The sequence below is a fragment of the Lactuca saligna genome, chromosome 9 (assembly GCF_052625555.1).
Source record: "Lactuca saligna cultivar CGN05327 chromosome 9, ASM5262555v1, whole genome shotgun sequence".
Lineage (NCBI taxonomy): Eukaryota > Viridiplantae > Streptophyta > Magnoliopsida > Asterales > Asteraceae > Lactuca > Lactuca saligna.
Genome location: NC_136425.1, coordinates 195014543 through 195024473, shown reverse-complemented (window position 1 = coordinate 195024473; position 9931 = coordinate 195014543). Strand labels below are relative to the sequence as shown.

At 27.0% G+C, this 9931-nt stretch overlaps 1 long non-coding RNA gene across 1 annotated transcript; it reads right to left on the bottom strand.

Annotated features, from left to right (window-relative positions):
• Positions 1–3198: 3198 nt before the first annotated feature.
• Positions 3199–6891, bottom strand: LOC145018761 (uncharacterized). The gene is made up of 3 exons (XR_013667151.1): positions 6749–6891; positions 3598–3654; positions 3199–3437 (listed from the first exon to the last, which is right to left on the bottom strand). It is a non-coding gene; the product is annotated as an uncharacterized LOC145018761 (long non-coding RNA).
• Positions 6892–9931: the final 3040 nt, after the last annotated feature.

Sequence of the window (9931 nt, the reverse complement as noted above, 5' to 3'; positions counted from 1 at the left end):
CACAACCCATACATCTCTTGCAACCACTTTTTATTTGAAATGTTAAACTCATTTAAACAAGATTTCCATTCCTTTTCAAAATCATGTGGTTCCAGCTTAGAATTCCAAATTATAGAGTGAAAACGCTTTCGAAAGGCTGAGTTTGTGGCTAGTTGCGATGTTATCTGGAAAAAAAATATATATATATATATATATATATATATATATATATATATATATATATATATATATATATATATATATATATGTTAGTATAAAATAAATAATTGTGCTGCACAAGGAATGCATGGCTTGAATGTTGTAGACAATGAATTCCAACATAATTTTCTTTTAAATTCTTAAAGAATGTATGTTAAAATCTAGCTGCACCCGGTAATAAATTATAGTTGTGGCATATATTTTGTTCTGAAATATTTTATTTCGAATTGAATAATATGTGCTAACAAGGTATACATAGTGATTTTGGGTTAAATATAAAGAAAATGTTGACCTTGTTTGGAAGTTTTTTGGTGATATGCCAAATACAAAACCTATGTGATGACATTGGAAATACTTCATTAACAGCATTGTTTAAAGTTGGATCTTGATCTGTAAGAACAAGTGTAGGTTGTTTTTTGAAAGATTTCAAAAATGCTCTAAGCAGCCAGGAGTAAGAACTAGCATTTTCTCTACTCAAAAGTCCAGCGCCAAAAGTCACACATTTCTTATGATTATCTATCCCAGTGAAAGGTACGAAAACCATATCATATCTGTTTAAAAATATAAAATTTGGTAAGCCTAATTGAAATCAAGAAAAATTATGTGAGAAGATTGCAAAAGTTAATAATACTTATTCATGCTAAATGTGGCATCCAGAGAAACAACGTCTCCAAAAGCATTGTAGTTGTACTTTGCAGTTTCGTCAACCCAAAAAATCGAATTCAATTTTTTCTCAACAACTCTAAAATCGAAAGAAAAACTTTGGATATTTTTTTTTCCTCTCGAGCATCTTCAATACAAGGAATTTTGCATCCATGTCACCTATGTAAGAATTGAGATTTCTCATACTGTTCTTGAAATCAGAAACCAACCCACCTTGAAGTCCAGAATACAATCTATGTGCTCTTGAGGCATCAATATTTTGCTTTGACAAGTTATGAATAAACATCTCATGTGAATAATCAAGTTTCCTCTTTGTACGAGACAAAAACATATTGTCCTTACCAAACAACATATGATTATGTTGTTCAACAAATTCAGCAACATTATATTTATTAGTACCATGTAGTAGAATAACAACAATTTTTTGATTTGCATTTGCACCTAAATGATTCTTTCCTTCTCTAAATCTTATTATGTTGAGGGTCCAAAGTATCCACTTTACCGGTTGTTGGTTTACCTTCCCGATTGCATAGCAAATGTCGTTGTGTGGTAATGCCATATTCAGTTGTACTAAATGGTCCAAGCCTGACATTAAAACCTGCTAATGTTGCATAATTGTAATACATTGATAATGTTGTTGTATATAAATCAAAAATTGAATTGATTTTACGTTTGATGTTGTCTGAAACAACAGGAATCCAATACGATGATCCACCAGGAGAGACATAATCATGTGTAACATGAGATTGTTCTGCATGAAAGAAAAATTAAAAAAATTTCAAATAATTAATCGAGTTTATTAAAAAAAATTATCATATACTAACATTTTTGAAATTCAATGTTATCATCGTCTATAGTATAATCCGCCTCATTATCACTGAACTCGAATTGATTTTCTGCATCTTTTAATAAGAGTATCTTTAATGTCTCGTGTAATGGATACCCAAAAATATATAAAAACGAAAAAAAAAAATACTTAAATACATCATATGGGTTATGATTACTAGATTCACCGAAATGATATTCGGAATTGTCATACATGTGATCTTGAATGTGTTCTAATGGAACCTCGTCTTTGCAAGTGCAAGTTACGCCACAACAAAAAAAAACAATAGAAAATTTCAACATTATTATTATACAAAAAACACATATTAAAAATTATAAAGTAAAATCACCTAAATTTAGATTGCTACTCTCAGATATTTGAAATTCGACATGATGTAGAGAGTCATGATCCCGTAACCCGAAATTTTCATACTCCTTAGGAAGTTCATGTTGATCATGAATATGATCATCACCAGCTGATATTGTATCATCCATAAGATAAGTAAAAGTACAATTGAACACCAGTTGATATGAGAAATCAAAATAAATGCGATATTAGAAGATTTGAGCCAATTCAGTATATATTAAAAATGGAGAAACCATGTAATTGATATGTAACTAAAAATGCGTGATATTTGTATTCATTGTTATCAAATATTTGGTTTTTTTTAATTTTTATAGAGATTGTAAGGATAATATGCAAAAAAAAAAAAAAATTGTTTAATTCATCAGTATTTTGTAAATATTTGACATATTCAACTTCCAAATATAATAAATTGTGTATATATGACTACAACACATCCTGTGTTTTAAATTAAACTTTTAAAAAATTAATTCTGCAAACTTAAAAAAAAATTAATTGAAAATACCACAAGTGTGTTATTCTCTGAGGAAATCACAAACAATATCTACAATGAAAATATTTTTCACACATTTGTTATGTATGTTCTCGTACAACTTAACATAGACATTCATATACCACGGTATCATGATTCAATAATCTTATTATGTAAAACTATATGTGACAATAATATCATTAAATTTATTTTGCTCCTATTTGATCCGTATATTTTCATACAAAATAGCATTCTGCTAGAATGGCATCCAAAGAATTCTAACAGAATCGTTGAATAATCAGAATGTAACATGAAATTAGAAACACTTATTCTGTACGAATAATAAGCATTGTGTTTTTTTAATGCATATTGTAATTAACAATTACATTATACTGCTTTGGATAAAAGAATTGTGTTTTTGTTTGTTCTGTACGAATAATAAAAATTATGTTTTGTATCAAACATTCTAACAGAATGTGTACGTATGACATTAAGTACAACAAAATTTACGAAGAACAGTTATATCAATAAACATTAGAAAAAAAATACATTTACAACAGCAACTCTGTATTCATATGATAAATAAGAAAATGTATGGAATTTTAATCAAACTCAAAATGAGAATTATTAATACTAATTGAATAAAAACATAAACTTACAAGGATAACCCCCTATAATTCATGAATCCATATTATTATTATACTGAAATAAAACTCCATAAAATCCGATAAGACTAAATTGAAAACATTATTCAAATCCTAAAATATGTTGACGAAGTAAAAATCTACTCTTTGTTGACCCTTGCTTGAGGACAATTCCGCCTATCATGACCAATACCAAAACAAATCTCACATCTTCTTATTTTCTTCGGATCTTGATGCTCTTGGTATTGATTGACATTCCGATCGTTGTTATCTGAAAAATCCTTCTTACTGTTATCATTATAATCTTTGTTTTGAAAAAAAAAAAACAATAAAATTGAAAACATGAATTTCATCATCGGAATTTCATAAAGAACAAATATGAGATTAATGATACTCCAAAAATATAACAAAAAAATCCATGAATAACAAACCTCCATTAACGAATTTTGAGAATAAGAAAACTGCTCTGAAGATGATGAACTATGAATCTGCAATGGAAACGTATACGATATATATATATATATATATATATATATATATATATATATATATATATATATATATATATATATATATATATAAAAGTTTAGACTCATTTGAGATCATTCTAATTTTATTAGACCGTGAGACCAAATCTAAAAATAATTTTAAAAGGAAAAATAAATGGAAAACTCCAAAAATTCTTTTTTTAAATATTATTTTCGGAACTTGAATTAACTAAAAAAAATAAAAAAAAAATCTCGTGTTTTTTGAAAAATACATAAAATATTCTAATAAAATATTACACTGACATATTCTAAAAAATAATTTTAAAATGCAAAATAAATGGAAAAATCTAAAATTCTTTTTTTAAATATTATTTTCGAAACTTAAATTAACTAAAAAAAATATCCCGTTTTTTTTTAAAAAACACGTGAAATATTCTAATAGAATATTACACTGTACATATTCTAAAAAATAATTTTAAAATTCAAAATAAATGGAAAAATCCAAAAATTCTTTTTTTAATATTAGGTCGTCTCACATGAACCTAACCCTATATATATATATATATATATATATATATATATATATATATATATATATATATATATATATATACATATATATATATATATATATATATATATATATATATATATATATATATATATATATATATCAATCAAATTTTAATTAATTAGGAAAAAATAAATTATATTGCAATATTACATTAATATCATTTTAGAATAATTAGTCCACAATCCTTTATACAACACAATACTTAGTTTAAACAAATGAACATATCTCTCTCTCTCTCTCTCTCTCTTTCTCTCTCTCTTTCTCTCTCTCTCTCTCTCTCTCTCTCTATATATATATATATATATATATATATATATATATATATATATATATATATATATATATATATATATATGTCATCAAAGGGGTGATTGGTATAGATGTCCGTAGTTTTAGCCTAATAGGGATCCCCAACCTGTTACCCATTTTTGCGGGAAACACCGGTCCCGATTTAAACGGGTCAACCGGGTTCACCACCTGGTCGGATGAAATTTCGATGCATAGGTAGAATTCACAAGAGATAATTGCAACTTTGGGAAATCTCCAATAAAGTCCTAAAATTTTGGCTCGGGTTACGTTTTAGTCCTAAACTAATTTTTGTTTACGAAAAAGTCCTAAAAACCGGCAAAATTATGCATTTTGACCCCTTTTGACCGGTTGGAACCGGCAACAAATTAATTTGGGATTATTTCATAAACTAACATAAAATATTGGGACTATTTCACAAAATGACCTAAAAAAATTGGGATTTTTTCTGCAAAAAAAAATATTAGGACTTTTATACAAACAAAAACCTTATTATTATTATTATTATTATTATTATTATTATTATTATTATTATTATTATTATTATTAATATTATTATTATTATTATTATTATTATAAACAAGTATACTAAATTTTTTAATTATTTATTATTAATATTTTTAATAATACATATAAATACACTTAAATAAAAATATATTAAAGAAATTATTCAAAGGTGAAGGTGGTGGTGATGGTAATGCTTTAAGCATGGAAATCACTGCTTCTATATCTTCACTTTGTATATGATCACTTCACATTTCTTAATATTGTTTTCAATTCAAAATATTAACACTTAACAATTTAAAAGAAGTTGCCTATTTGTAAAATTATGTATAAATAGTTTAAGATAAAAGGATTTCTCACTTTGTATATAAAATTTCTTAAGGTAGAATGATTTCTTTTCAAATCTAATAGATCCACAATAAATATTTACATTGGTGGCCCATATCTAAATTCGAAAATATTAATTAAAATATCTTATTTAATAGAAAGTAATATGATTTATTTTGCTTTATCACACTATATCTGCTATGTTTCCAAAAAAAACCACAAAGATAAAGTAATGAAAAAGAGCAACACACATGTTGGTAATTCAAAAATACTTACACACAAGACATACACGCATATCACATGCTCACTATTTGTAAACAATTTAAAAAATCAGTAACTTCTTTTAAATTGTTAAATGTTAATATTCTGAAAAATCAGTAGCTACTTTTTATTCGAAGCATCGAATTCAAACTTGCTGAGCGGTGAGCTTTTTCATTTTTATATGGGTCTCGCCATCTCGGCGCTTAAATAAATAAGTAAATACATACAATATTACAAATACGAGTAAAGAAGATCTAGTTTTCCTCGGTCTCTTGCATCCTCATTTCCTAACATGCAAGTGGTTTGTGGAAAGAAACAAACCACAAAAGTACGTTCACACATCCACTTTCTTTCCTTTTTCCAAAATCTGTATTGATTTAATTGTTACGATGAAACCTAAAACTGTCAATCATATATACATACCTGTTAATTGTTAAACCCACTTATTTTATATAGTATTGTTTTTGCCAAATGTTCTTTGGAACTTGGAAGCTTTAAATATTTTTATTTACATTTAACTTAATTTATAACTGATACTGTTTAATTGCTAAAAAGAATATTTAGAACACTCCTTTACGATAACAAATTAGGTGATAGCCAATTTAACAAAGTATATAATGATTATTGTTAATCATCAAACAAGATAACCCCAAAAACTTTTCTTGGCTCTGATACCATTTGTGCATTTATGATATCTAGGCACAAATTTTGTTCTTCAATTTTATAACTAGAAAATGACTAGTTTTGTTTTTAGATAACGTATCTGTTTGTAACGAATTTTAATACTTGCTCTTATGAATCGTCTAACATCATGAATATGATTATTGTTTAAAATTGTGCCTTGATTATTTAGTTTATAAGAATCTTTAAGATTTTGCTCAGAGTTATTAATAGATTCTTGGATTTGCTGTATTTTTAAAAGAATATTTCTATTAGGAATACAATTCATCAAGATTTTGTTAGACATAATTAAATGATTTAACCATGAATTTGATTAATTTGATTATTAAAAACGAGTACTATTTTAACAAAAATTTCAAATCTTGTAGAATTAATAGTTAGAATAACTCGAAATGAAATTATCATAAAAATAACACAACGATAGAATATTTTAGATAATACCTTCTTGAATTAGGCTTGAATTACAATCAGTACATACTTCTGGAGAAAGAATTATTTGAAAATCTAAAGACTTTGAACATCTACTAGTAGAAAGAGAGACTCTTGGAGATTTTTTAGACATTGGATGAACATTTTTTAGAGAATGAAATTTTTTCTCTTGTGTCTTCAACTAAAGGATAGCCTCTATTTATAATCATCTTGGAGTCTTCAAAGTCTTGAAATCATCTTGTGATAATTTTTGCCGTAAGAATCCATGGCTAATCAATAATTATTTGCAAGTGGTTGTCCTTGAAAGTGGTTGTCACCATCTTCTTTTGATAAAGCAAGCCATTATAGAGCATCTTCTAAAGTTTTTTGTCTTCATATCATCATTGATTATAGATTTGATAATAATTTTGATAAAAATTGTTTATACATAAATACATGAATACCTACATAGTATACATGTATTCGTACTTGAAAAACGAAATTTTGATAATAGAAAAAACGAAATATCTTACATTTAAAGTATTACATCAAATTTATAGATAATGATTTCTTATTCTTCATAAGGATCATCAAAAGGGTCTTGAGCGTCTTCAAATAAATCATTCTTTATAGATTTTGGAGAATCGTCAGAAACTGATGGAGTTTGGCGAATTTCTTGAAGTAATTTTTGAAGTTCTTGAGGAGAAGAGGTAGCAGCATCTTTAATTCTTGCAATTAGATCCACATCACTTTTGGGAAGACTGTTGATAAAAGTGGCTTTGACTTCTGGTTTTTGAATATATATTTCTTGATAATGTTTAATTACTGCTTGTTCACTAGCTTGAGAAATCTTCATTTTATCCCACCATTTTGAGCGAAATTGGCGATTAAGCTAGGGAGGAGAGGAGTCCTTTGCTTCTTGATAATGAAAAGTCCAAGACATTATCCATGGAACTTTAAATATCATAGTGAATTGTAACATGTATTCAAATTTTGGAATTTGTTGAATAAACAATTCTTTAAATTTGAGATATCCATCATAAATTTCTTTTAGTAAACAATTTGGAAGAATACCCATATATTTGTACCAATTGATAAACCATCTTGGATATTCACAATTGAAGTTCAAATCAAAGAAGATAAACCACGAATGTGAATAATTCCGAATAAAGAATGCCTTAGTCCAGGCGTCTTGATAATCATAGTAAGAAAATTTGGGATAAGCAGGATAACTTATAAGAGGTTTTTCAGAGTGAAGGTTTGGAACCCAACTTTCTGGAGAAATGATTTTGATAATATGAGCTTTGCTAAAATCAATTTTTCCCTCTTTAGAATTAGAACGATGAACAAAAATGACTGAACCAGATTCTTACAGAATAGCTTGATAATATTCTCGGGTTTTATATGAATCAACATAAAAGGTTTTTCCTTGTCCAAAGAGATGATTGGTGAGAATATGAAAACCTTGGTGTAACTTATGGATTTGAAAATCTTCAAGAATTTGAACTCTTAAGAAATTTGGATTAAGAACATAAGGGGTTTTTGTAGAAGGGCTAGGAGTAACAGATTTTTGAGTTTGAGGAGTGATAGGTTTTGCAAAAGGGCTTATTGTGTCAGTTGAAGCAACTTTTGGAGTAACAAGTTTTGACTGAAGGATATTAGAATAAAGTTGTGAATTCTTAGAAGTAAGTGTTAAAGGAGAAAAACGATTTTGATTTTGAAATGGAACTAGCTTTTGAGAGGCTGGAACAAGATTTTGATAGACTGGCTTCTTGTCATCATGTTTGGAAGAGGACGATGAACTCATTTTCCCTGCAAAAATTCTCGAGAAAGAAAGTCAGGAAGTGAGTTATTTTCTCCTTTTATAAATTCTATTTCGAAATCAAAGTTACCTAAGAGGGCTTGCCAACGAGCAAAAATTTGCTTGGAAATAATATTTTTTACATCTTTTTCCAAAATACTTTTTGCAGATTGACAATCTATTCTTAATAAAAAAGTTTTCATAAATAAATCATCTTCAAGTTTCTTAATACATAAAACAATGCTTAAAATTTCCTTTTTGACAGTTGAATAATTTTTCTGTGTATCATTCCATGCACCAGAGTAATATCGAACCAATTGCTCTTCAGTTGAGTTAACAAATTTTTGTTTTAAAATTCCTCCGAATCCAATATCACTAGCATCGGTTTCAACTATGATTTTGGCATTGGGATGAGGTAAATTTAAACATGGCAAAGTAGGGACCTTTTGTTTTATATATTTAATTATATCTGTATGTTTTTGAGTCCATGGTTCAGGATTGTCTTTTAATCGATTATAAAGCGGTTTACATATGATCCCTAAATCTTTGAAAAAATCATGGATGTAATTTAAGCATCCTAAAAATCTTTGAAGTTGTTTTTTATCTTTAATTTCATCAGGAAATTTAGTAGAAAATTGCAAGCTTCTTGTTATAGGTCTAATAGTGTTTTTGACAATATCATGTCCTAAAAAATGAATTTCATTTTTAAATAAATGCATTTTTGTTGCAGAGACAGCTAAACCATTTTGATAAATTAAATCATGAAATTGATTTAAATGTTTAAAATGTTGATCAATTGATTTTGAAAAAATTAGGACATCGTCGATATAAGCAATAGCAAAACTACTTATAGGAGTTATGATATCATTCATAATATTTTGGAATTCAGAAGGAGCATTTTTTAATCCAAAAGGCATTACATTCTATTCAAAATGCCCAAAGGGAACATTAAAACCAGTTTTGTATTTATCTTCCTCGTGAAGTTGTATTTGCCAAAATCCTGATTTCATATCAAACTTTGAAAATATTTTTGAATCATAAAGCTTTTTTAACAAATTTCGTTTATTAGGAATAGGATAACGAATCCATTCTAAAACTTTGTTTAAAGGTTTATAATTGATAACTAATCTTGGTGATCCTCTTTCTAATTCTGCAGCATTCATAACATAAAATACTGAACAAGACCATGGTGACTTAGAAGGTCTTATGAGTTTTTTATTTATTAAATCTTGAATTTCATTTTTACAATGACTTTCTATTTCATTATTCATGTGAATGGCTCCAGATTTTGAAGGAATATCCTTTTCATTAAAAAATTTTATATATGGTAGTTTTACAATATGTTGCTTTCTATTCCAAAAGGCATTAGGAATATTAGAACAAACATTTTTTTCAAATTTTAATTTTAATCCGGT